Raw genomic sequence first — 26,625 nt, 5'->3', positions numbered from 1 at the left:
TCTCGCCTTTAGCTTGTCACTCCAAATGCTTCCAGTGACTGGGCTCTGAGGCTGGCCTCACCTTTCAGTGTTCCACCCCAGGGATTCTCCATCAGCCAACTTCATAGGCCAGGAGTTATTACAGGCTACTTCACGAGATGTTCAAAGGCCAGCTGTGAGTTTGTTTCACTTAACTCAGAGAAGGTTAATGGAATCTCAGACATGAAATCTCTAAGTAACACATGAAATTCCTCACTCCCTTTATGCAGCCATGGTCTGCATGAGAAATCAGAAGAGGAAGCAAGATTGCTACAGTGTTAGGCTGGGATCCCACCAAGTGGGCCACCGCTGGCTCCCGTTACCTCCGCATATCTTACATGTTAACTGGAGACAACTGTTAAAGTTCAAGGAGGAACCAGCTCAACAAAGCCTAATCATGAAAAGTTATACCAAAATCTGGGATCTGTTATTCTGACTCTTCATACCAGCACCAAAGAATTTGTTTACATTAGAAAGAAGAGTGTCTTTCCAATATGCTTTTGGAGATAAACTACAAGCAAACATGGAAACCTGTACCAAAAAAAAATAATGTGGCTTTTACTTTTTCTCCTAATTGATAAAAATCCTCATTAACTAGGCATCCAGAAAAAGGAAGGCATGAAAATCTCTTGTTCCATGTTCCCTCTTTCTTACTACATTTTGATTTCTTCAGGCTGATTGTGCACACAATTAGATAAGAACCAAAAACAAGGATACATCTTGTACTTTTTTGAAAGATTATTGAGGAAGGCAGATATTTGAAGTGAGAGTTTTGCTTCAATCTCTGCTCTGCCACTTACTAGTTGTGTGACCTTGGGCAGGCCACTGTGCCTCTGTTCTTCATCTATCAAGTGAGGATAAGAATGCCGACAGATGATAAACACAAGTCTCCAAGGTGCATCCTAGGCTCTGCTCTCTTTCTTGTGAACAATTCTTCCAACAACTCCCTGCTCCCTAGGTGAGCTCAGCCACATTTCCCACCTTCCATGTATGCCCTGCAGGTGCGCCTGCCTATCTGACAGCTTTCTTTAGTTGTCACAAAGAGAACTTAACACATCCAAAATCAGACTCTTGGTTTTCCCCCAAATTGGTCTTCTTTTAGTCTTTCTTAACTGAGAGGCTTCCTTTATCTACCAAGTCATGAAACTAGAAACCTGAGAGTCGATTTTGATTCCTCCCATTCCCTCTCTTTACCTACTCTCCCACTTGCAGTTCATTTACAGTCCTAGCTTGTAAATGCTAACTCCCAAAACCTCTTGAATCCACCTACTTCTACCCAGGTCCACTGCCACCACTCTTTTTTACTTTACCATGATACATTCCCATCCAACAGGTCTCGCCTTCAGTTACTTGAGATCCTCTGGAGTCTCTCTCCGCTGCCCTGGAGCCAGCGTGATCTTTTTAATATGTTCATCTTGTAGTGTCATTTACCTGCCTATGCCTTTTGGTGGCTTCCCACTGCTCTCAGGATAAAGACCAAAACCTTTAACACGATCTTCAAGGACAGCATGGTTTGGCTTTTCCCTATAAGTTCAGCCTCATCTCACCTCACACTCTTATCTACTGAGCTCCACTCATAGGAGTTTTCTTTCATAGCTTTTTGATTTTTTCAAACTTTTATTATGAGGTAATTTCAGACTTACAGAAATGTTGCAAAAATAGTACAAGGAATTCTTGTATATCTTTAACACACATTCCTCAAATGCTAAATATTACCACATTTGTTTAGTCTATTTTTTTCTGAACTTCTTGGGAGTATTATAATAAAGAAATTAATATAAATATAGTACCATTTTCTAATAAACAAACCTTCTTTAAAATTTGACTAATTATCCCATTAATGTCTTTTATAGCAAAAGAAAAAATGTTCTGCCCCAGAATCACAGATTCTACTTAGTTGCCATGTCTCTTTCAACTCCTTAATCTGGAATGGTTCCTCATTCTTTTTTTGTCTTTTATGACCTTGACACTTTTGAAGAGACTTGGCCAATTATTTTGTAACATGTCTCTCATTTTAGGTTTGTGTGATGGTTCCTCATGATTAGAGATAGGTTATAAATTTTTGACAGGACTCTCACAGAAAGGATTCTGTGTTCTTCTTGGTGCATCAAATCAGGAAGCACGTGATATCAATTTATCCCGTTACTGTTGATGTTAACTTTGAGTACTTAATTAAAGTGATATCTTTCAGATCGCCACAGTAAAGTTACCATTTTTCCTTTTGTAATAAAAAATATCTTGTGGAGAGATACTCTGAGACTACAAAGTAAACTTTCGTCTTTTAATAATACAATCCACTGATGATTCTCCTCTGAAACAATATTTACTATGCCAAATGAAGACTCTTTTAAATTTAAAATGCCATGTTCTCTCCAACCCCAGGGCCTTTGCACATATTATGTCTTCTGCCTAAAATCCCCCTCCTCCTCTTCAACTGATTAATGATTATTTCTTTAGATCCCAGACCAAATGTCATTTTCTGAGATGTCTTCTTTGGCCCTTCCCCCATCCTAGGTAAGTCTCTCATTTATATATTGTTGGACATCATGTAGTACTTTGTAGTACTTGCAGGTGTAGTTTTACTTATTTTTGTGATTATTTAAAGTCTGTCTCCTCCCCTAGGCTATAAATACCATGAGGGCGTGTTTTTATGCACTATTATGATTCCAATGCCTAGCACAGTTCCTTGTATACATAGGCTGCTCATTAAATTTAAAGAACTCATAGAGTTCTTGTGATGATTAAACAAAATAAGACACATAATATTCCTAACAAATAGTAGAATCTTAAGAAATATTGGTGCTTTCCCCATATCCTCCTGCCCTCACACTGGTGAGGTTTTCTGTAACAGGCAAAACATCTTATACCAAACCAAAATTTGTCATTGGAAGGGACCTTCTGTGCCCTAAAGGTTGATCTTCACTTGAACTTTACTAACACTTCAATGGAAGGACATTTATAAAGAACAAGTCAGACTGAAATACAAGGTTACATTTCCTTTCTTATCTGCAACATATGTTGAAATGGGCTTCGCTTGTCAATTTGAGAAATTAAACCTCCCTCTTATACTCTCTTTCAAAGTGACCCTCGGTTATTTGTGAGAGCTCTGCAGACAATTGATTTACATGTGAAGAACTTGTCTCCCAGGGTTTTCTAATCTGGTCTCTTTGCCCTGCTGACGTACAGCTCCTGTGGCTCATCTTATGAGAGAGCCATTCTGCTCTCTTTGCACAATTGTCCTTCACAGGCAACCTCCATTGATGTCCCCTCTATGGCCCTGGGGGAGGGACAGTACTGCTCTCCTCTTGTCTAAACATCTCAAAACAAGTGTTGGGGACTTGTGATTCAGGATGCAAAAACTGCTCATTCATGAACTCCCCCTATTCCCTGAGACACTGTTGAAATTTCAGGACTCAGAGAAGCATGGAGAGAAATACGCTTATAACAGAAAAGAGTTTGGAAGGAGAGATCACTGGTGAATATATGATTTCAAGAAATTCCCAGTCCAGGCACAGTGGCTCATGCCTGTAATCCCAGCAGCTTGAGAGGCCAAGGTGGGAGGATTGCTGGAGCCAAGGAGTTCAAGACCAGCCTGGGCAACATAGCAAGATCCCTTCTCTAAAAAAAATTTAAAAATTAGCCAAGCACAATGGTGTACACCTGTAATCCCAACTACTTTGGGAGGCTAAAGTAGGAGGATCACTTGAGCCCATGAGTTCGAGGCTGCAGTGAGCCATGATTGTGCTACTGTACTCTAGCCTGAAGACTGTCTCAAAAAAAAAAAAAAAAAAAGACAGAATTCCCAGAAGAGGGCAAATTAAAATGTGTTGATTAGTGTGCAATGCAGAGGAAGCCATAGGGCAGGTAGGGCCAGGAGGGGAGGTGGGAGCTGATCTTACCTGTGAAACTTAAGGGGCTCTGGGATCTAGGTCACAGGTATAAGAGGCAGTAGTAAGACAGAACAAAAAAGAGGAGAATTTATTGAAGATAAGAGGGTCAGAAGTCAGCCCCACACTCCTTCTCTCCTTGATGTCCAGTTGCAGAACAATTAGGAGCTTAGATTCACTCCAAGACTGAAAAACAAATAAAAGCCAAAACTAAACCAAACCAAACAAAAAAATGGTCATTCCTCTAGAGAAAGAGAATGATGTTGGAGCTCCAGTGGTGCAGTCAGTTAGCGTGTGGTACTTATACAGAAAGAGAAAAATCTTCAGAGACTGAGACTTCTAGGTGGGTATTACTTCCTCCAGAATAAAACATTTTTTTCTTCTGGAATTTAGGCAGATTGTTTCTCACTCATCATCCTGAAGCAAAGCCTGCCATTGGCTATTTCCCATTCAGATACACAAAGGTTACAATGAGCCTTACCAGGGCAGAGGACTGTTAGGGAAAATAATTATAGAGTTTCTATAAAGCAGGAGAAGGAAACCATACCAGCTACCTAAGATAATCAGCCTTGTCTCTCATTCTTGAATATACATGAACAACATATAAGGAAGAAGACTAATATGTAAAGAATGACCAAATAAATAAAACTGACCCTGGAGGAACCAGAGCTATTTAGGGAAACAGAAGATAACTTTAAAAAAATCTAATTATGTTCTCAAAGAGAAGTGAGAATATGTTGTCAAGACAGGAATACAACAATATAAAAAAGGAATAGTCAAAGATTAACCCTTGAAATTAAAAAATTCTGTTAAAATATTTAAAAATCAACAGCAAGATTTGGTAATAAAGTGAAAGCTATCTTCCACGCTGTAGAACTAGAAGATAAATAGAAACCATAAGAAAAAAATAAGCAAAAGATCAATCTGGGGTTCAACATATGACTAATAGTAGTTTCAGAATTTAGACTATGTGATATAGGGTAGAATTTTTTGTAATTGTGAGTAAAATTTCCAAGAGTTGATGAAAGGCACAAGTTTTCAGTTTCATGGGGCTCATCAAGTGCTTTGCCATATGAAAGGGAAATTGATCCATGTGTAAGAATAATTTCATCAAACTCAGAAAGGTGAAAATAAAAAGAAGACTCCAAAGGTTTCAGAGTGAGACAAACTAACACATCAAGTAGCCCACATTGTAACCAAAAATCTGGCATCAGCAACTCTGGATGCTAAAAGTTATGGAGCAATGCCATAAAATTCTAAGGGAAAATTATTTTGACTTGAATTTAATTTGACTTAGAATTCTGTATCCTGCAAAACTGTTACTCAAGTGGGGGAGTGGGGGGGCGGCGGTAAATACATTTTTAGGCATTCAGGGACTCAGAGGGGAAACAAAGCCACGATTAAGGACAGAGTGGTTTCTAACCTGACAGTGTGCTGAAGGAAAGTTCCAGCATGGCAGCTGTGCACTGGGCCTGGAGAACAGTTAGTCTACAGGGAGAGAAGAATTGGAGAGCTGTTGGAGGTTGTCTGGGTGAAACGAGGGTTCCGTGCAAGACTATCATTGAAAGGCAGGGAGAAATTGAGGATACTCTAATAGCTTATTAATCTTCATTCAAGAAGAAAAACAAAAGGCAATTTGAAATCTTGGAAAAACCAAATAGAACAAAGTCGTGGGTCACACAGAAAATTCACTACATTGTGATGTGACTGGGGAATGGGTTGAGTGTAAGGACAGGGAATTTATTTGATCTTGACTCTACCAACATTTTTCTCCAAATGTCCCAGGGGTTAAAACACTTTACGTGTAGAGAAAGAAGAGTAATTATATGATACCAATTGACTCTGTGATAAACAATATTTACATAGTAATTGCCATGTAAAAGGTGTTTATTGGCTTGTTAGTGTTGAGACTCAATCTAGAAACAAAGTCTGGAAGATTTAATTAAGCTTATGGAATTGTACTTAAATGTTATTGTCCTTAGTCATGTAAAAGAAAATATACAACAGAAATATGGATAAGGAAAGAAGATAAATGAGAACAGTAAGTTAGGGACAGTCAGATCCTCAACTTATAGTGGTAGGTGGTAGTTAAGAAATACTGCCAAAAGTTGATGGAACCAAAACTAGGTGTTTATATATGTTGTTTAAAATTATACTGGCAGCTGGTAGATATTGTGAATAGTTGAGTGCTACTATTTATTCCTGATAGAAAATAGAAGATGGTAAAAGAAACATTGTTGTCATTTCTCCAGCTCATCACTAAGCAGTAAATAGTCATGATTATTGCTAAGAATATTGACTGGGGTATATTTGAAAATTAATGAGTACAGACATACAGTGCTTTTCAATTGCTAAACATTTTCTTTAAAGGGGACAGGCTCTCTGGGGCACTGACTTAATGTTTTTAGTGCTTGAGGCCCAAGTAGAGTGAAGAGTGCAAATATTCCATGTTTCCAGCCACCCTAATTGTCTATGATAATGATAAAACTGCTGGAGAAGTGTCCTGTTAAAAACCAAAGAGGGCCAATTTCCAGATGCACCACTGAGCACAAATGCACTTATTCTGCTGGTCCATTTGACAGCAGCCTCCTCAAGCCCAACTCAAGTGGCACTTGCCAGGGAGATGAGACTGGAGCCAGTGGTCCCATCCACAGGACCAGCAAGGCCACAGCAGCACTGTCTGGGCCTCTGTGACCAAGGTAACTCTCTCTGCCAAGCTATCACCTGAGATTCAGATGAAAGAGGATGTTTGCTCCTGGGAACATGTCTTGTACAAGGCAGGTAACAGCTTCAGACTCATGTCAGTGCTCTGCTTGCTGCCCTACGAGACAGTAGAACTAAATGAGTGGCAAAGGCAGTCCTTCTCTGGCAGGCTTTCTTCTGAACTGATGTAGAGACATGAACCTCTCGTTATGAAGAAAGATAGTTCCCTATTCAGGGAGAATTACTGCTCTCTCCTGCTGACATTGAGAAACCTGCTAAGTCTGATGCTTTAAGTAGGAGGCCCTTTAAATTGGAATTCTTGTCAGGCATCTAAGTTCACTTTTCACTTTATAGTGGAAATCGGGCCCAGCCTGGTGGCTCCTGCCTGTAATCCCAGCTCTTTTGGAGGCTGAGGCAAGAGGATCACTTGAGCTCAGAAATTCAAGGCTGCAGTGTTCTATAATTGCTCCATCGTACTCCAGGATGGGTGACAAAGTGAGACCCTGTCTCTCTCTCTTTCTGTATATCTATCTATATCTATATCTATATCTATCTGTATCTATATCTATATCATCTGTATCTATATCTATATCTGTATCTATATCTGTATATAGATAGATATACAGAGAGAGAGTGGAAATTGGGTCGAATGCCTGTAGTTATTTCTTTCTTAACATGGAGATAATGAGATTCTGTAAAACAGGATTTTAAATTATTTACTATGACCCATGAAATATGCAGAAGTATGCTCAGGTAACTGACAGCTGAGTTCTTACCTCCTAATTGTTCAGGATAGATAGGCTAAGTTTTGAAAAGTCTGCCCTGACTGCAGCCTCATACTAAGGTGTTCCTGTGCACTGGCTTCTGATGATGGAAGTAATGGTCAAGTTACACATTACAGCCTCACTTCTACAGCTTAAACAAATCAGACCTGTAGAAGATGTCTGATGTATAGATTAGCAAATCCATAGCCTGATGAACGGCAGCCTGTGATAGCACATGGCATGGAAACTCTGCCAAATAGGAACATCATGAAACTTCCTCAGAAATTTGAACTGGAATTAGAGGAAGGCAGCTGATGAGTTTGTAGGAGTAACAGAAGTGGGACAGCACAGTCTGAGAAGGTAATACACAGATAAAATATGGAAGCGTCCAGGTGACATCATTACCATGAGCATACACATTTCAAGGTAGAGCAAAGTCACTAGAGTAGAGGCTGGCATGGATTGTGGAGACAGGGTGGCAGAAGCAAAGACAGAGACGAACTGAGTCAATGTTAATGTGGCGTTCAGAGAGCAGATTAGTAACATTCTGCAACTGAGAGAATGTCTGAGGTGCTCTGGTGCTTCCCTAGAGGTCTGGTATGCAGCTGTTTCTCGGCTTCATGGCATAGCCTTGCTTCCATGCATAACTTTATGAGAGACTCCCAAGTGTGAATGAACCAGCAAGGGTCTCTGTTCTTTGCAGCCCAAAGAACCCGGCTAAACACATCAACCCATCTATGCTGCCTTTCTAGTTGGACATGTTCTTTTGAGACTGCTTTCCTGGGGAGGTGATAAAGTAACTGAGGCAATGAAAAAACTAGTCTGAAGCAAAGAAAATCAGCATTGCCCCCTAAAGCCTAAGAGTAGCACAGCAAGGCAAGTTCTTTTCTGGTATCCAGGAAAAGACAACTGAGGAGCTAGTGCTGAGTGCTTGGGGATTATGTCAGAAACTCCATTTCCAATGTCTTCACTGCCAAGGAATCGCCATTACCCCCACCCCACCCCACCCTCAACCAACCACTTTGGTTTTTCTCCAAGGACACTAAGTTTTGAAAAGATTTAATCTAGCAAGCTGGCTATGTTTATTTAGGTAATACATCATTTTCTCATTGGAATAGATATGAATCTTACCCATAAGCTCAGGATGAATAGATAATACTTTTTTTACTCTCTAACTCTACCTAATTTTATTCTGAGTCCCCATTTCACTGAAGCAGGAGGAAATTTAACTCAGTCATTCTTGATGCACTATGTCCTGAGTGAGGTAGGGTGTAGGGAATGGTACTGGTCACTGGCTGTCTCTGTCCCCATGAGCAGTTAATTCTGAGATGTCCATGGTTCCTTCAGGCTCATTCTCCACACCTCCCACACCACAGCTGGGCATTGAAATCTTCACTGTGGCCAGAAACTCAGTGCTAGTGTCCCTTTCCCTGAGTGTGGCTTGCAGCCATCCCCTGGAAGGTCTGGCCCTTGCCTAGGGGCACTGTCTTGGAAAAGGACAGTAGTCCAAGATTTTTCTCTCCCTCTCCTGGGCCAGTTGGGAAATCTTTGCTTTTTAGTTGCAGAGAGCCCTCCCCTATAAAATTAATCTGGATGATAGGAAGTTGAACAGGAAGCCCAATGCCTGTGGAAAATTTATTATATAACTGTAACTTGAGCGCTTAGCCATACACACACAAATGTGCGTGCGTGTGTGTGCTCAGCTGAATTAAATTAGTCACTAAAATCATGTTTTCTCTCTCAGAATTAAATAATAATTATGTTGATTGAATGCACATGGCGTATGAAGCGACCTGGTAAGTATAAATAAGCTAGTGGGATTTCTGGAGTTTCTTTCGGTTCAGTCCCAAAGCAAAGAGGAGCCATGTGGATTAGAGACTCTTATAAAATAAATTCCGTGAAGCAAGTCAATGAACTGTCAGCTCAGTCTCATTAACTTTAGGGAGACCCCAGATGAGGCCTTATTTCTGAAATATCTGGTTGCAGGAAAAGTAAAAACCTGCAAATGTCTCCTTAATGTCTCTTGTTGCCACTAAATTGCTGCCCACTTAATTCTAACCCTGGGCCCCTGCACAAGGAACTGAATGACCCTGGGCTTGGGGATACATTTTGTTTCTGGGCTCCTGAGTTTCTCTTGTAAGTACCCTCCTGCCTATCTTCCAGAGTGAAAGAGTCCTCTCTGTGTTTCTCTCAGTTGTCTGTACTAACAGCCTTGAAATTATAGACCTGTCCCCAGTGATTGGAAAGTGCTGACTCATCAGTTTCAGGATTTTTCTAAAATGTGTCTTCAGTGGCCTGTGCGGGAAGAGGGGGAAAGACAGAGCAGAAACACCTTTCCTGTGACCAGGGCTTTAAGCTTAGTGTATTCAAGACTTCAGTGCACATTATTTATCTGACCTCACACAGCATTGTGCAGAGTGATGGTGGTGTCCTTTCACATATGTGATAAATGGGGCTCAGAGAGGCAGAGGGGCTTGCTCGGGGTCGTAGAGCAGAGCCAGAACTGGACCAGCTCTTCTGTTTCCCACCTCCGTGCTCTTTGCCTGATACCCAGTCCTTCTCAATGGAACTAGGTAGTAGCCATACAAGGAGCTCTTAATGTGAGCACGCTTCTGGCCCAGTGGAAACAGCAAGAAAATATTAGACACATTTCTTGCCCTTGAGTCACATAAAGCTTAGTTGTTGCTTTTTTTTTAACTTTTATTTTAGGTTCAGGGGTACATGTGCCAGTTTGTCTTACAGGTAAGCTGCATGTCACGGAGGTTTGGTATAAGGACTATTTCATCACTCAAATAATAAGCATAGTACCCAGTACGCAGTTTTCAACCTTCTCACTTCTTACACCCTCCACTCTCAAGTAGGCCCCAGTATCTGTTGTTCCCTTCTTTGTGTCCATGTATACTCAGTGTAGCTCCCACTTGTAAGTGAGAAGATGTGGTACTTGGTTTTCTGTTCCTGCATGAATTCACTTAGGATAATGGCCTCTGGCTCCATCCATGTTGCTGCAAAGGACATGAATTCATTTTTTTTATGGCTACATAGTATTCCACGGTATTTATGTACTACATTTTCTTCATCCAGTCTACCACTGATGGGCATTCAGGTTGATTCCATATCTGCTATTGTGAATAGTGCTGTGATGAACATATGCATGCGTCTTTGTGGTAGAACAATTTATATTCCTTTGGGTATATACCCTGTAATGGAATTGCTGGGTCAAATGGTAATTCTGTTTTAAGTTCTTTCAGAAATCACCACACTGCTTTCCACAATGGCTGAACTAATTTACATTTGTACCAGGAGTGTATACGTGTTCCCTTTTCTCCACAACCATACCAGCATCTGTTATTGTTTGACTTTTTCATAACAGTCATTGTGACTGGTGTGAGATGATATCTCATTGTGGTTTTGATTTGCATTTTTCTGATGATTAGTGATGTTGAGCATTTTTTCCTATGGCTGTTGGCCATGTATATGTCTTCTTTTCAAAAGTGTCTGTTCATGTCCTTTGCCCACTTTTTGATGGGGTTGTTTGTTTTTCATGTAAATTTGTTTAAGTTCTTTATACATTCTGGATATTAGACCTTTGTTGGATACATGGTTTGAAAATATTTTCTCCTATTCTGTAGGTTGTCTGTTTACTCTGTTGATAGTTTATTTTGCTGTGCAGAAACTTTCTAGTTTAATTAGGTCCCATTTGTTGATTTTTAATTTTGTTGCAATTGCTTTAGGTGTCATTGTTATGAAATCTTTGCCAGGACCTATGTCCAGAATGATATTTCCTAGGTTATCTTCCAGGGTTCTTATAGTTTTATATTTTACATTTAAGTCTTTAAACCACCTTGAGTTTTTTTGTATATGGCATAAGGAAGGGGTCCAGTTTCAATCTTCTGCATATGGATCTCTGGTTATCCCAGCACCATTTATTGAAAAGGGAGTCCTTTCCCCATTTCTTGTTTGTGTCCAGTTTGTCGAAGATCTAATAATTGCAAGTGTGCAGCTTTATATCTGGGCTCTCTATTCTGTTCCATTTGTCTATGTGTTTGTTTTCATACCAGTACCATGTTGTTTTGGTTACTGTAGCCCTGTAGTATAGTTTTAGTAGGGTGGCATGATGCCTTCCCCAGCTTTGTTATAGCCTTGGCTATTTGGGATTTTCTTTTGGGTTCCATGTGATATTTAAAATAGTTTTTTTCTAATTATGTGAGGAATGTCATTGGTAGTTTGATAGGAATAGCACTGAGTCTATAAATTGCTTTGAGCAGTATGGCCGTTTCAATGATATTGATTCTTCTTATCCATGAGCATGGAATGTTTTTCTATTTGTTTGTATCATCTCTGTTTTTTTTTTTTTCTCAGTGAAGGGATTTTTTTTATTCCTTCTCATTTGCAGACATATATACATATGTCTGCATATGTATATATACACATATATACATATGTCTGCATATGTATATATATACATATATACATATGTATATATGCAAACACAAACGTATAAACAAATGTGTTACTTTTTTTTAGGATGTTTCTTTTTTTTAATTTTACTTTAAGTTTCGGGATACATGTGCAGAATGTGCAGGTTTGTTACATAGGTATACGTGTGCCATGGTGGTTTACTGCACCTATTGACCCATCCTCTAAGTTCCCTCCCCTCACCCTCTACCCCCAACAGGCCCTGGTATGTGTTGTACCCTACCTGTGTCCGTGTGTTCTCATTGTTCAACTCCCACTTATGAGGTAGAACATGAGTTTGGTCTTCTATTCCTGTGTTAGTTTGCTGAGGATGATGGCTTCCAGCTTTATCCATGTCCCTGCAAAGGACATGATCTCATTCCTTTTTATGGCTATGTAGTATTCCATGGTGTATATGTACCACATTTTCTTTGTCCAGTCTATCATTGATGAGCATTTGGGTGGGTTCCATATCTTTGCTATTGTAAATAGTGCTGCAGTAGACATACGTGTGCATGTGTATTTATAACAGAATGATTTATATTCCTTTGGGTATAGAACCAGTGGGATTGCTGGGTCAAGTGGTATTTCTGGTTCCAGATCCTTGAGGAATTGCCATACTGTCTTCCACAATGTTTGAACTAATTTACATTCCCACCAACAGTGTAAAAGCATTCCCATTTCTCCACAGCCTCACCAGCATCTATTGTTTCTTGACTTTTTAATAATCGCCATTCTGACTGGCGCGAGATGGTATTTCATTGTGGTTTTGATTTGCATTTCTCTAATGATCAGTGATGTTGAGGTTTTTTTCATATGTTTCTTGGCCACATAAATGTCTTCTTTTAGAAGTGTCTGTTCATATCCTTTGCCCACTTTTTGATGGGGTTGTTTTTTTCTTGTAAATTTGTTTAAGTTCCTTTTAAATTCTGTATATTAGACCTTTATCAGATGGGTAGATTGCAAAAATTTTCTCGCATTCTGTAGGTTGACTGTTCACTCTGATGGTAGTTTCTTTTGCTGTGCAGAAGCACTTTAGTTTAATTAGATCCCATTTGTCAATTTTGGCTTCTGTTGCTATTGCTTTTGGCATTTTCATCATGAAGTCTTTGCCCATGCCTATGTCCTGAATTGTATTGCCTAGGTTTCCTTCTAGGGTTTTTATGTTTTTAGGTTTTACATTTAAGTCTTTAATATATCTTGAGTTAATTTTTGTATAAGGTGTAAGGAAGGGGTCCAGTTTCAGCTTTCTGCATATGGCTAGCCAGTTTTCCCAGCACCATTTACTGAATAGGAGATCCTTTCCCCATTGCTTCTTTCTGTCAGGTTTGTCAAAAATCAGATGGTTGTAAATGTCTGGTGTTATTTCTGAGGTCTCTGATCTGTTCCATTGGTCTATCTTTCTGTTTTGGTACCAGTACCATGCTGTTTTGGTTACTGTAGCCTTGTAGTATAGTTTTAAGTCACGCAGAGTGATGCCTCCAACTTTGTTCTTTTTGCATAGGATTGTCTTGGCTATATGGGGTCTTGTTTGATTCCATATGAGATTTAAAATAGTTTTTTTCTAATTCTGTGAAGAATGTCAATGGTAGTTTGATGGGAATAGCATTGAATCTATAAATTACTTTGGGCAGTATGGCCATTTTCATGATATTGATTTTTCCTATCCATGAGGATAAAATATTTTTCCATTTGTTTGTATCCTCTCTTATTTCCTTGAGCAGTGACTTGTATTTCTCCTTGAAGAGGTCCTTCACTTCCCTTGTTAGCTGTATTCCTAGGTATGTTATTTTCTTTGTAGCAATTGTGAATGGGAGTTCATTCATGATTTGTCTCTCTGCTTGTCTTTGTTGGTGTATAAAAATGCTTGAGATTTTTGCACATTGATTTTTGTATCCTGAGACTTTGCTGAAGTTGCTTATCAGTTTAAGGAGTTTTTGGACTGAGATGATGGGATTTTCTAGATACAAAATCATGTCATCTGCAAACACAGAAAATTTGACTTCCTCTCTTCCTAATTGAATATGCTTTATTTTCTTCTCTTGACTGATTGTCCTGGCCAGAACTTCCAATACAATGTTGAATAGGAGTGGTGAGAGAGGGCATCCTTGTCTTGTACTGGTTTCAAAGGGAATGCTTCCAGCTTTTGCTCATTCAATATTATATTGGCTGTGGGTTTGTCATAAATAGCTTTTATTATTTTGAGACATGTTTCATCAATACCTAGTTTATTGAGAGTTTTTAACATGAAGGGATGTTGAATTTTATCAAAGGCCTTTTCTGCATCTATTGAGATAATCATGTGGTTTTTGTCTCTGGTTCTGTTTATGTGATGGATTATGTTTATTGATTCGCATACGTTGAACCAGGCTTGCATCCCAGGGATGAAGCCAATGTGATTGTGGTGGATAAGTTTTTTGATGTGCTCCTGGATTCAGTTTGCCAGTATTTTATTGACGATTTTTGCATTGATGTTCCTCAGGAATATTGGCCTGAAGTTTTCTTTTTTGTGTGTATATTTCTTCCCGATTTTGGTATCAGGATGATGCTAGTTTCATAAAATGAGTTAGGGAGGAGTCCCTCCTTTTCAATTGTTTGAAATAGTTTCAGAAAGAATGGTACCACCTCCTCTTTGTACCTCTGGTAGAATTTGGCTGTGAATCCTTCTGTCCAGGGCTATATTTTGTTGGCAGGCTATTACTGCCTCAATTTGAGAACTTGTTATTGGTCTATTCAGGGATTTGACTTCTTCCTGGTTTAGTCTTGGGAGGGTGTATGTGTCCAGGAATTTATCCATTTCTTCTAGATTTTCTGGTTTCTTTGCATAGAGGTGTTTTTATAGCATTCTCTGAAGGTAGTCTGTATTTCTGTAGGGTCAGTGGTGATATCTCATTTATTATTTTGTATTGTGTCTATTTGATTCTTCTCTATTTTCTTCTTTATTAGTCTAGCTAGGGGTCTATTTATTTTGTTAATTTTTTTCAAAAAAACCCAGCTCCTTGATTCATTGATTTTTTGAAGCTTTTTTCGTGTCTCTATCTCCTTCAATTCTGCTCTGATTTTAGTTATTTCTTGTCTTCTGCTAGGTTTTGGATTCATTTGCTCTTACCTCTCTAGCTCTTTTAATTGTTATGTTAGGGTGTTGATTTCAGATCATTCTAGCTTTCTGATGTGGGCATTTAGTGCTACAAATTTCCCTCTTAACACTGCTCTAGCTGTGTCCCAGAGATTCTGGTACATTGTCTCTTTGTCCTCATTGGTTTCAAACAACTTCTTGATTTCTGCCTTAATTTCATTATTTACCCAAGAGTCATTCAGGAGCAGGTTGTTGAATTTCCATGTAATTATGTGGTTTTGAGTGAATTTCTTAATCCTGAGTTCTAATGTGATTGCACTGTGGTCTGAGAGACTGTTTGTTATGATTTCAGTTCTTTGGCACTTGCTGAGAAGTGTTTTACTTCCAATTATGTGGTCGATTTTAGAATAAGTGCCATGTGGCACTGAGAAGAATGTACATTCTGTTGATTTGGGGTGGAGAGTTCTGTAGATGTCTATTAGATCCACTTGATCCAGAGCTGAATTCAAGTCCTGAATATCCTTGTTAATTTTCTGTCTTGTTGATCTGTCCAATATTGATAATGGGGTGTTCAAGTCTCCCACTATTATTGTGTGGGAGTCTAAGTCTCTTTGTAGGTCTCTAAGAACTTGTTTTATGAATCTGGGTGCTCCTGTATTAGGTGCATATATATTTAGAATAGTTAGCTCTTCTTGTTGAATTGTTCCGTTTACCATTATGTAATGCCCTTCTTTGTCTGTTTTTGATCTTTGTTGGCTTAAAGTCTGTTTTGGCAGAGACTGGGATTGAAACCCCTGCTTCTTTTTTTGCTTTCTATTTGCTTGGAAAATTTTCCTCCATCCCTTTATTTTGAGCCTATGTGCGTCTTTGCATGTGAGATGGGTCTCTTCAATATAGCACACCAATGGGTCTTGACTCTTTATCCAATTTGCCATTCTGTGTCTTTTAATTGGGGCATTTAGCCCATTTACATGTAATGTTAGTATTGTTATGTGTGAATTTGATCCTGTCATCATGATGCTATCTGGTTGTTTTGCACACTAGTTGAGCAGTTTCTTCATAGTGTCATTGGTCTTTATATTTTGGTGTGTTTTTGCAGTGGCTGGTACTGGTTTTTCCTTTCCATACTTAGTGCTTCTTTCAGGAGTTCTTGCAAGGCAGGCCTGGTGGTAACAAAATCCCTCAGCATTTGTTTGTCTGGAAAGGATTTTATTTCTCCTTCGCTTATGAAGCTTAGTTTGGCTGGATATGAAATTCTGGGTTGAAAAATCTTTTCTTCAAGAATGTTGAATATTGGCCCCCAATCTCTTCTGGCTTGTAGAGTTTCTGCTGAGAGGTCTGTTAGTTTGATGGGCTTCCCTTTGTAGGTGACCTGTGACAAGACCACCTTGGCACATCGGTTGGGGAGACCCTAACCCAATGGCGGTAGAGGAATTAAAGACACACACACAGAAATATAGTATATGGAGTGGGAAATCAGGGGGACTCACAGCCTTCAGAGCTGAGAGCGATGAACAGAGATTTACCCACATATTTATTGACAGCAAGCCAGTGATAAGCATTATTTCTATAGATTAGATTAACTAAAAGTATTCCTTACGGGAAACAAAGGGATGGGCCGAAACAAAGGGATGGGCTCTGGCTAGATATCTGCAGCAGGAGCATGTCCTTAAGGCACAGATCGCGCATGCTATTGTTTGTGGTTCAAGACCGCCTTTAAGCAGTTTTCCGCCCTGAATGGGCCAGGGGTTCTGGTAAACCAACAGCCTTCAGCATGGGTGTCATGGCCATCACAAATATGTCACAGTGCTGCAGAGATTTTGTTTATGGCCAGTTTTGGGGAGAGTTTATGGCCAGATTTGGGGGCCTATCCCCAGCAGACCTGGCCTTTCTCTATGGCTGCTTTTAATATTTTTTCCTTCATTTCAACCTTGGAGAATCTGGTGATTATGTGTCTTGGGGTTGATCTTCTCGTGGAGTATCTTAGGGGTGTTCTCTGTATTTCCTGAATTTGCATGTTGGCCTGTCTTGCTAGGTTGGGGAAGTTCTCCTGGATAATATCCTGAAGTGTGTTTTGCAGCATGTTTCCATTCTCCCCATCTCCTTCAGGTACTCCAATTGTATATTTGGTCTTTTTACGAAGTCCCATATTTCTTGGAGGGTTTGTTCATTCGTTTTTATTTTTTCCTGTAGTCTTGTCTGCATGCCTTATTTCAGCAAGGTGGTCTTCAAACTCTAATATTCTTTCTTCCACTTGGTCAATTTGGCTATTGATGCTTGTGTATGCTTTACAAAGCTCTTGCGCTGTGTTTTTCAGCTCCATTAGGTCATTTATGTTCCTCTCTAAGCTGGTTGTTCTAGTTAGAAGCTCCCCTAACAGTTTATCAAGGTTCTTAGCTTTGTTGCATTGGTTAGAACATGGTCCTTTGGCTCAGTGTAGTTTTTTATTACCCATTTTCTGAAGCCTGCTTCTGTCAATTCGTCCATCTCATCCTCTGTCTAGTTCTGCACCCTTGCCAGAGACACATTGCTATCATTTGGAGGAAAGAGGCACTCTGGCTTTTTGGGCTTTTGGAATTTTTTCATTGATTCTTTTTCATCTTTATGAGTTTGTCAAGTTTTGATCTTTGAGGCTGCTGACCCTTGGATGGGGTTTTTATGGGGGCTTTTTGTTATTGTTGATGCTTTTTGTTGCTTTCTGTTTGTTTGTTTTTCAGTGGTCAGGTCCCTCTTCTGTAGGGCTGCTGTGGTTTTCTGGGGGTCCACTTCAGTCCCTATTCATCTGGTTTGCTCCCATGCCTGGAGATGTCACTCAAGGAGGCTGGAGAACAGCAAATATGGGTGCCTGCTCTTTCTTCTGGTATCTCTGACCTCAAGGGGAACCAACCTGATGCCAGTAGGATCACTCCTGTATAGGGTGTCTGACAACCCCTGTTGGAGGGTCTCATCTAGTTGGGTGGCACGGGGAATGGGGCCCATTTAATAAAGCACTTTGACTGTCCCTTGGTGGAGGGGGTGTGCTTTGCTGGAGGGAAACCCACTCATCTGGGCTGCCCAGATTCCTCAGAACTACCAGGAGGAAAGACTAAGTCTGCTGGTCCACAGACACTGCAGCCACCCCTCCTGCTAGGGGCTCAGGCCCAGGGGCTTCTGGGTTCTGTCCCTGAGCCTCTGGCTGGAGTTATTGGAGTTCCTGCAGGGAAGCCCTGCCAAGTGAGGAAGGAACAGTCAGGGTCAGGCCTGAAGAGGCACTCGGGCTGCAGTCTGCCACAGCCAGTGTGTTGGGCTGTGGGGGACACATCTTGGGACAAAGCCATCCAGCCTCCCTGGCTCCAACAGGGGAAAAGCATGGCCTGGAGCAATAGAGATGGATGCTGCCCTTCCCCCAGCCAGGAAGCTTAACATGTTAGGCAGTTGTGAGTCCCAATGCTGGCTGCTGCCCCTCCCCCAAAGAGCTCAACTGGCTTAGACAGCAGGCAACTGCAGCTGTGGTGCTGGTCTCCCCTTACCCTAGGAGAGCTCAGTAGGCTTAAGCAGATTCCAGCTAAGAGGCTGTTGAGAATCTGGGTGGCTTCAGAGTTGGGATGCTAGGGCCCGGTGGTGTGGGTTTGTGAGCGGGATCTTCCAATGTATGGGTTGCAGTTCTGTGGAAAAAGCATGGTTTCCCCGGCTGGTTAGCAGGCTCACTCACTTCCTCCTTTGGCTGGGCAGGGGACCTCCCCTGCCCTGTGTGGCTCTCAGGTGGCCTGCTGCACCACACTGCTCTTCCTTCCTCTCCGTGGATCATGCCAGCCACCTAGTCAGTTCTGATGAGAGAACCTGGATACCTTGGTTTCTAGTGAAGGATTCACAGTCTTATTATGGTTCTTTTCAATGGTAGCCTCTGATCACTGCTGTTTCTAGTCTGCCATCTTGGCCCCACCCCCTCTCTGTTTTCTTTGAGCAGTGTTTTATTGTTCTCATTGTAGAGATCTTTCACTTCCCTGGTTAGCCATATTCATAGGTACTTTATTTTTTTTGAGACTATTGTGAATGTTATTGCATTCTTGGTTTGTCTCTCAACTTGGATACTGTTGATATATAGAAATGCTACTGATTCTTGTACATTGATTTTGTATACTGGAACTTTGCTGAAGCTGTTTTTCAGATCTAAGAGCTTTCGGGCAGAGCCTATGGGGTTGTCTGGATATAGAATCATATAATCTGCAAACAGAGATAGTTTGAGTTCCTCTCTTCTAATTTGGATGCCTTTTATTTCTTTCTGTTGCCTAATTGCTCTGGCAAGGACTTCCAGTGCTATGTTGAATAGGAGTGGTGAGATTGAGCATCCTTATCTTATTCCATTTATCAAGGCATATGCTTCCAGCTTTTGCCCATTTAGTATGATGTTGGCTGTGGGTTTGTTATAGATGGCTCTTGCTATTTTGAAATATGTTACCTCGATGGCATTTGCTGAGGGTTTTTAACATGAAGGGATGTTGAACTTTATTGAAAGCCTTTTTTTGCATCTATTGCAATGATCATGTGGTTTTTGTCTTTAAGTCTGTTTGTGTGATGAATTACATTTATTGATTTGTGTATGTTGAACCAACCTTGCATCCCAGGGATAAAGCCTACTTGATTGTGGTAGATAAGCTTTCTGATGTGCTGCTGGATTTGGTTTGCTAATATTTTGTTGAGGATTTTTGCATCAATGTTCGTCAAGTAAATTTGCCTGAGTTTTCTGTTTTTGTTGTGTCTTTGCTAGGTTTGGTACCAGGATGATGCTGGCCTCATAAAATGAGTTAGGGAGGAGTTCTTCCTCCTCAATTTTTTCGAATAGTTTCAATAGGAATAGTACCAGAATACATCAGGTAGAATTTGGCTGTGAATCTCTCTGGTCTTGGGCTTTTTCTGGTTGGTAGACTTTGTACTACTGATTTAATTTTGGACCTTGTTATTGGTCTGTTCAGGCATTCAATTTCTTCCTGGTTCAACCTTGGGAAGTTTTATGTTTCCAGGAATTTATCCAATGCTCAGCTCCCAACTTCTGCACTGTGTGTTCTAACTGTGGGGTACTTGTATCGGGCACTGATTTTGTTCTCTGGCTCCTCGAGATTAGGAGTCCACTGCATTGGGAAGGCCTAAGTGCTCCCAGACTTCTGGCCACTACACTCTGATGGGTGGTGTCAGCCAAAGCATTTCATAGTGTGGTGGCAGTGGGATCCATCCTTGTTTGCCTGTGCCGGTAGTGGCAGCAGTGGCAGCACAGCAGGATGCATGCTTGTTGGCTGTGGCCGGGTGCTAGAGGGTGCTGGGGTGCCTGCCTCCATGCAGCCATTTACCACAGTGGGGGAGGTAGCATGGCTCGGGGGGTGTGGGGCCCCTGCTGGTGACTGTACACATGATCCTGCTGATGTTGGTGTCAGCATGGGGGCATGGCACTGGCAGGCACAGGTCTGTGTGAGCATTCTTGCACCACAGGCAGGAGTGGTCACTCAGTGTGGAGGAGGGTTCACTGTTCTTTGTGCTTAGTTTCACTCCCATGGCAGTGTGGGCACAAGGGCAGGGCTGGATGACTGTGCCCACCAAGGCGCCATCTGTAATGGCAGTTCAGTGGAGGCAGGAGTGGGCAGTGTGCACTCCCACTGCAGCAGTGGTAAGGAAGGGTGCATGCACACATGCGTGCTGGTGGGGCAAGGAAGGCAAAACCCATCCACACACACATCCACCAGCAAAGCAATGTCAGGCATTGCCGTGGGCCTGGGGGAAGTTGCAGTGTGGGAAGGGAGCAGGTGGGCTGGCGTGTGGTTATGGAGGCCGCTCTGCTGGAGCTCTCTGCTGGTCAGGCATAGTCTGCCAGCACAGGAGCTATGATGTAGGCCCCCAGGGCACCCAAGGCTGCCCTGCAAGCAGGCATGGCCAGGCTAGGGCCCCAGGAGAGGCCAGCAGACCAAGCGTGCTCAGGTTGGACTGGCCCAGTCTAATGGGCAAGACTGCCCTGCAGAGTTCAGGTGAACACTTCCCGTAGGGCTAAAGTCTCCAATGGGACCACGTCGAGCCTCAGGAGATGGGCATCCCTGGTCGTGCTCCACTAGAGACACTCCTGCACAAAACCCTCTGGGCTTCACATCAGCTGGCTTGCTGTCACCACTTCTCTAAACAGCTCTCCCTGTCAATTCGAGTATCCATGGTGGTTGAGGTGTCTCTCCGGCCAGAATTCCAGAGGCCATGGTAAGAGCATGTTGCTCCTTGCCAGTTTAATTCATCCATTCCCTGATAGTTGTTGGGGACCAGGAAAAAATCCCATTGTGCAGCAGCCCCGTGCAGGGTTCCCAGCTTCCTCGCTCTTCAGCCCAGCTTCTGTGTCTTCCCTCTGTCCACTCTCGGTGCCTTCCCTCTGATCTGTAAGGAGTGCTCCAGTTATCTTGGTCCCTCAGTGGCAGCTGTTCCACCTGGCTGCGGCTGTTCGGCCATCTTGCCCAATATTAAGGTGCAATTTTCTTTGCATGTAAAATGAAAACCATCTCACTGAGACTCCTAGTGCTGTGTGTGTGTTACTGGTGTTTACTATTATTTCCATAGGACACATCCTCCAACTTGCTGACGTCCATTCTCATTCACTCTGCCTCCTCTCCGGTGACCTGAATCCCATGCCCCTGAACCCATTCTGGCATTTTACTCCGGCAGGAATTGCCACTCTCTGCTAGGTCATTCCCATCTACGTCAAGCAAGTACTATAATACCTGCCAGCTTTAAGAAAAATTACCTGTCCTTGACCCTGCTTTTTCTCCTTCTATAGCATCGTTTTTCTGCTTCTTGTTGCAGTAAAACTACTCAAAAAAAAAAAAAAAAAAACAGTCTGTATTCACTGTCTTCACTTCCTCTTTTTTCATTTCCTCTTGAGATCACCCAAACAAGCTTTGATCCTCACCACTTCACAAAACTAGTCTTGTTAAGGTCACCACGGGCATCCCTACTGCAAATCCAGTGGTTCAGTCTTTGTCCTCTTCTGATCAGCCTCCTGCAGTATTTAGCACTATTCACTCCCTGCTCCCTGCAGCCTGTTCTTCGTTTGGCTTCTAGGACACCACTCTTCTGGTTTTCTGCATACCTCATTTCCTAGCTTTGCCTCTTCCAGGTCTCTAAATTACCACCTTCCTCAGAGCACAGTCCTCTTTTTTAATTACATTCACCTCCCAAGAAATCTCCTCCACTTTTATACTTTAAGTGGCATCTATCTGCTGTCAGTTCCTGTGAACTCCAGGATTGTACATCCAACTACCCACTCAGCATCTCTACATCTCGCTTTCTCTTACACCCCACATCCAATCCATCAGCAAATCCTGGTGGCTGTATCTTCAAATTTATTCAACTTCTCACCTCCCTTCACTAACTATCCCCAGCCATAATGATCTCTCTCCTTGACTACCACACTAGATTTCCTAACTGTTCCCACATCTATACTTGTCTCCCCATAGTGAATTGCTACATGGCAGCAAGAGTTATCTTTAAAATGTAAATCCTATTATATCATTCTCCTGCTCAAAACTCTCCAATAGCTTCCCATAAAATTCTTAAGCTCTACAAGGCCCCACATGAACTGACCCCTTATTCTATCTTTAACCTCATGTCCTCACACTCCCCCTCTATCACTGTTCCAACCCCACTGGTCAACTTGCTATTCTTGGAGCATGCTGAGAGTGTTCCCAGCAGGGCCTCTACCCTTGCTATTCCCCGTGCTGGACTCCTTCTCCCGGAGAGTAGCGAGCCTGTTGCAATAGTTTTCTATTGCTGCAGTCATTTTAGAAATTACCACATATTTAGGAGCTTAAAACAACACCCATTCATTGTCTCACATTTCCACAGGTCAGAAGTCCTGTGGCTGGAGCATTCCACTCCTAGGTATATTTCCAATAGGCATATTTCCAATAGAACACATACATGAGAGTACCAAGAAATGTGTACAAGGATGTTCAGAGAGCCTGCCTCATGATACCCTCATATGGGAAAGAGCCCTAACTAATAATAATCAACAGTAGAATGAATAAATAAATGCTGTATATTTTTGAGATGGAATGCTAGGCAATAAAAACAGTGAACAAATTATAGCCACAGACAATGATGTGGATAAATCTAAACAACATAATTTTGAGTGAAAGAAGTCAAAAATCTAAAATGTGTGATTCCATTTAGTTAAGTGAGTTCAAAACACATTGAAACCATAATATTTAGGGATAAGGCATATGTGACAAACTATAAAGGAACAAAAGGAGTAGAGATGGTTTCCTTTGCGGAGAAGGGTGAGATAGGGATGGGAGGGGATTCTGAACATTATCTTCTTGATCTTGGTGTGGTCACACAAGGCTCCACTTTATGGAAACTTATTTAGCTATATAATTTTGATTTATGTGGGGTTTTTTGGTGTATATTATAACACATAGAGAAAAAAATATATGTACCTGGAAAGATAGGTTTAGAGGAAACTGTTCTGTGTGTAGAATTGAAGGCAGGTTGTGGGTTTTATTCAGTGGGATAGGAAACTGTTGAAGTGCTTGTTTGCTAGGGAGGCAGGGGATCCTTTTGCCAAAACATTAACAAAAATCCAAATAAGCGAGAAGCTTTCCTATAATTCTACAATTTTCACTTTTGAGTACTTCTTAAAAAATTTTTACCATCCTTGCTAGATGAGTGGATAAAACAGGATATGGCTTTAATTTTCAATACTTAAAAAAAAAAGATACAGGTCAATGTTTCATGTCACTAACCAGTCTTCATAATAATTTTTATTGACTTTATAATGTTCATTTGAGTGGATTTACCTTAATTTACATAACCATTCTCTTATTATTGCTTTAAATCCATTCTGACATTTCATTATTATAGGCAATACCTAATAAGCATCATATCCCCATTGAATGATTGCCTCAGAATGCATTCTCAGAATATCATTTTAAGGTCAAAGATTATGAATATTTTAATGAATATTGATACTTGCAAATTACTTTCCAAAAGAATTTTTACTAGTTCATATTGCCAACCAGTATGCATGAACAGATTCATTCATTTAGTCATTCAACAAATATTTAATGAGCACCTATTGTATTCCGGGACTACCTCTGCTGTCAGAGAGTTCAATGTCAAGTAAGGAAGACACAGAAGCAAAAATAAACTATGACTGGGGGCCAAGGAAGATCTCCCAGAAGATCAGGCTCACACAGCAGATTAGCTGTGAAATGTATGTAGCTGTGTTTTAATAGATGTGAAAGTTTATTGACAGTTTTTGAGCAGTGTTTGATATGAAAAGAGCAATGCTTCAGAAAACTTAATTTGGCCATCAGTTGTAGGAGAGATTGATTGTGAGAGTGGCTGGTGCCAGGGAGAAGGGTGTGAAACTTTGGGGAAAAGGGGAATGAGGGTTCCTGAACCAGAGAATAACTAGGAAAAGAAGAGCAGCAGAGAGATGAAAGTGACTGTAACACTGTTTAACAAGCTAGGAGATAATGTATAAGCCATATAAAATGTTATAGTACAAACACAAAGTATGACTAGACCATTAGGGTTGACAATTCCACACTGCAGATGGCTGATTGACTTTGGGGTCTCATTGTGACATTCGTCAGCTCTACTCAGTGCCATGCACAACCTGATGGTTAGAAAATAATGTGGCCCAATTAGTGTGACTGTGGGAATCTTAATGTCTATATTCCTAATTTCCTGTGTATTTAAAAATATGCTCTAAAGGATACTTGAAGGTAGTTTTTGCATCCTGTGTGTACTGTGATTTTCCCAGGATGTCGCCGGCCTTATACAATAATAGACTCTGACTGTCTGATACATTTGCTCTTGCAACGTTGTCACAATTTATTGCTGTAAAGGAATACAAGTGGCATCAAAATGCTCCCCAACAGCTTTTACCAGCTCTCTTCATAAAGCGAGGAGGCCATAAATCAGGCAGATGTTGAACATCTGAGTTGAAGCTGCATCTCTCGGCCTGAGCCCAAAGCCTCTAGGCTGGCACTGATGTGTGGCTGGGAATGGTTTATGCTTGTCTTCCCCACCAGAGCATATGGGACAGCACTAACCGAGAATTACAGACTGGGGATCCTGAAATCTCACAAAATTAATGAACTGTAATGTTTTTACAGAGATGGGGGAAATAGAAGACATATAACTTAGGAAAATGACTTGGTTTAGCAACCCATAAGCTGCTGTCTGTTCTGCTGCTTCTTATGTGCAGTGGATGTTGAGGTCAGTATTTAGAAAAATGCTGCCCCAGCACTGCGGGGGCCGTGCGTCATTGCTAAAAGCATTCAAACCAACAAAATGAGATTTTGAATGTTCAGGAGATGTTGACTTGACTTAAATAATTTAAGGTCTTGTAAAACCAGGAACAACCCCTGAAACACTAAAATCTACATAAAAGAAACTTAGCTGTTCATATTTTCTTCTGTTCCCATTGGCTGCCCCTTAAATTTTCTGATCCTTCTCCACCTATCTTCATGTACTTTTTGATTTCCCTGCTCTTTTTAGTGATTTTCTGTCTAATCTAAAAGCCAACACTTATTTTCTCTGTATGTACCTCCTGGAACATTGTGAACTCTGTCAAAATCTTTCAGAACAATACATTTATCATTTCTTAAGAACTTACTATGTCCCAGGCACTGTGTTGATTCCTTACATGTATTATTTCTATAAGATTATTACCATCTTTCACTGGAGACAGTGGAAGCTCAGGCAGGTTAAATATTGTCCAAGGACACAAAATGGCAGTGGCTTAACTGGTGTCAGAATCTGTATCTGACTAGCTCTAAAACTTATTTTTCTTTCCATTCTGGCTTCTACCTCCCAGATCTAAAACAGCAAAATAATCTAAACCCAGTTTTTCCCCTGAAGGATTTTATAAAGTTTGATATTTTATCAAATTTAACTGCAGATTGCACATTGTCATGGGCTCCTGTGCCCAGGAGGGGTTAATGCCTTGCTGGGCTTCCAGCGGCAGCACTCCTGTACTTAGAAGTCTGGCTGAAGTTTTGCAGAGAGTAAGGAAAATCCCATTTGCTCCAGGCTGCAGACTCTGAGCAGCTGGGCTGCTGAGTCTGGGTCCTGTCTTGGAGCTGAAAAATATCACTAACAATGTCCTATTTGGCAGACAAATCTTGCCACCATCATGCCTGTCACTGGTGCATCTCACATGCTGCAGGCTGCCTCCTGAAGAATTGCCTTGCCAGGTGGCTATTTAGGCCTGAACCACTGCTGCATATATCACCCAGGGAAATCAGATCAAGCCAAGAGTGAATTCATTGCATGTATCGAGGAGTGATTTCATCAGATAAAATACATAATGTGTCTTTGTTGATCTAGCAGTCACCAAGGCAACCTTGCTGAGAATGGTCTGGTCTGGTCAGGGAAAGGAAGGGCTTCAGAGAGAGGAGTTAGGGAACCACCACATAGTCGCTGGCAAGTTCACAGCAGGAAAACCCTAAAACAATGCTGCATAAAAAAGTTTTCATCTTTTTATTATAACTTTCAAATGCACTCAAAGTTAGAGAAAGTGGTAAAATGAAGTCAGATCAGACTCAATAGTTATTAAGATTTTGTTACATTTGCCACATTTATCCCTAAAAACCCACTTCTTGGGGGTGAGAAGTAGGATTTCCACTTCAGGCCTTGGGTCTGCCACAGTAGAGGAATAGCAAGAGTTGAATTCAAGCTCCCTATTGTTTTTGTGAGTAAACTGATA

The sequence above is a fragment of the Pongo abelii genome, chromosome 15, assembly GCF_028885655.2.
Source record: "Pongo abelii isolate AG06213 chromosome 15, NHGRI_mPonAbe1-v2.0_pri, whole genome shotgun sequence".
In the NCBI taxonomy this organism is placed as follows: Eukaryota; Metazoa; Chordata; class Mammalia; order Primates; family Hominidae; genus Pongo; species Pongo abelii.
This window is presented reverse-complemented; position numbering follows the sequence as displayed.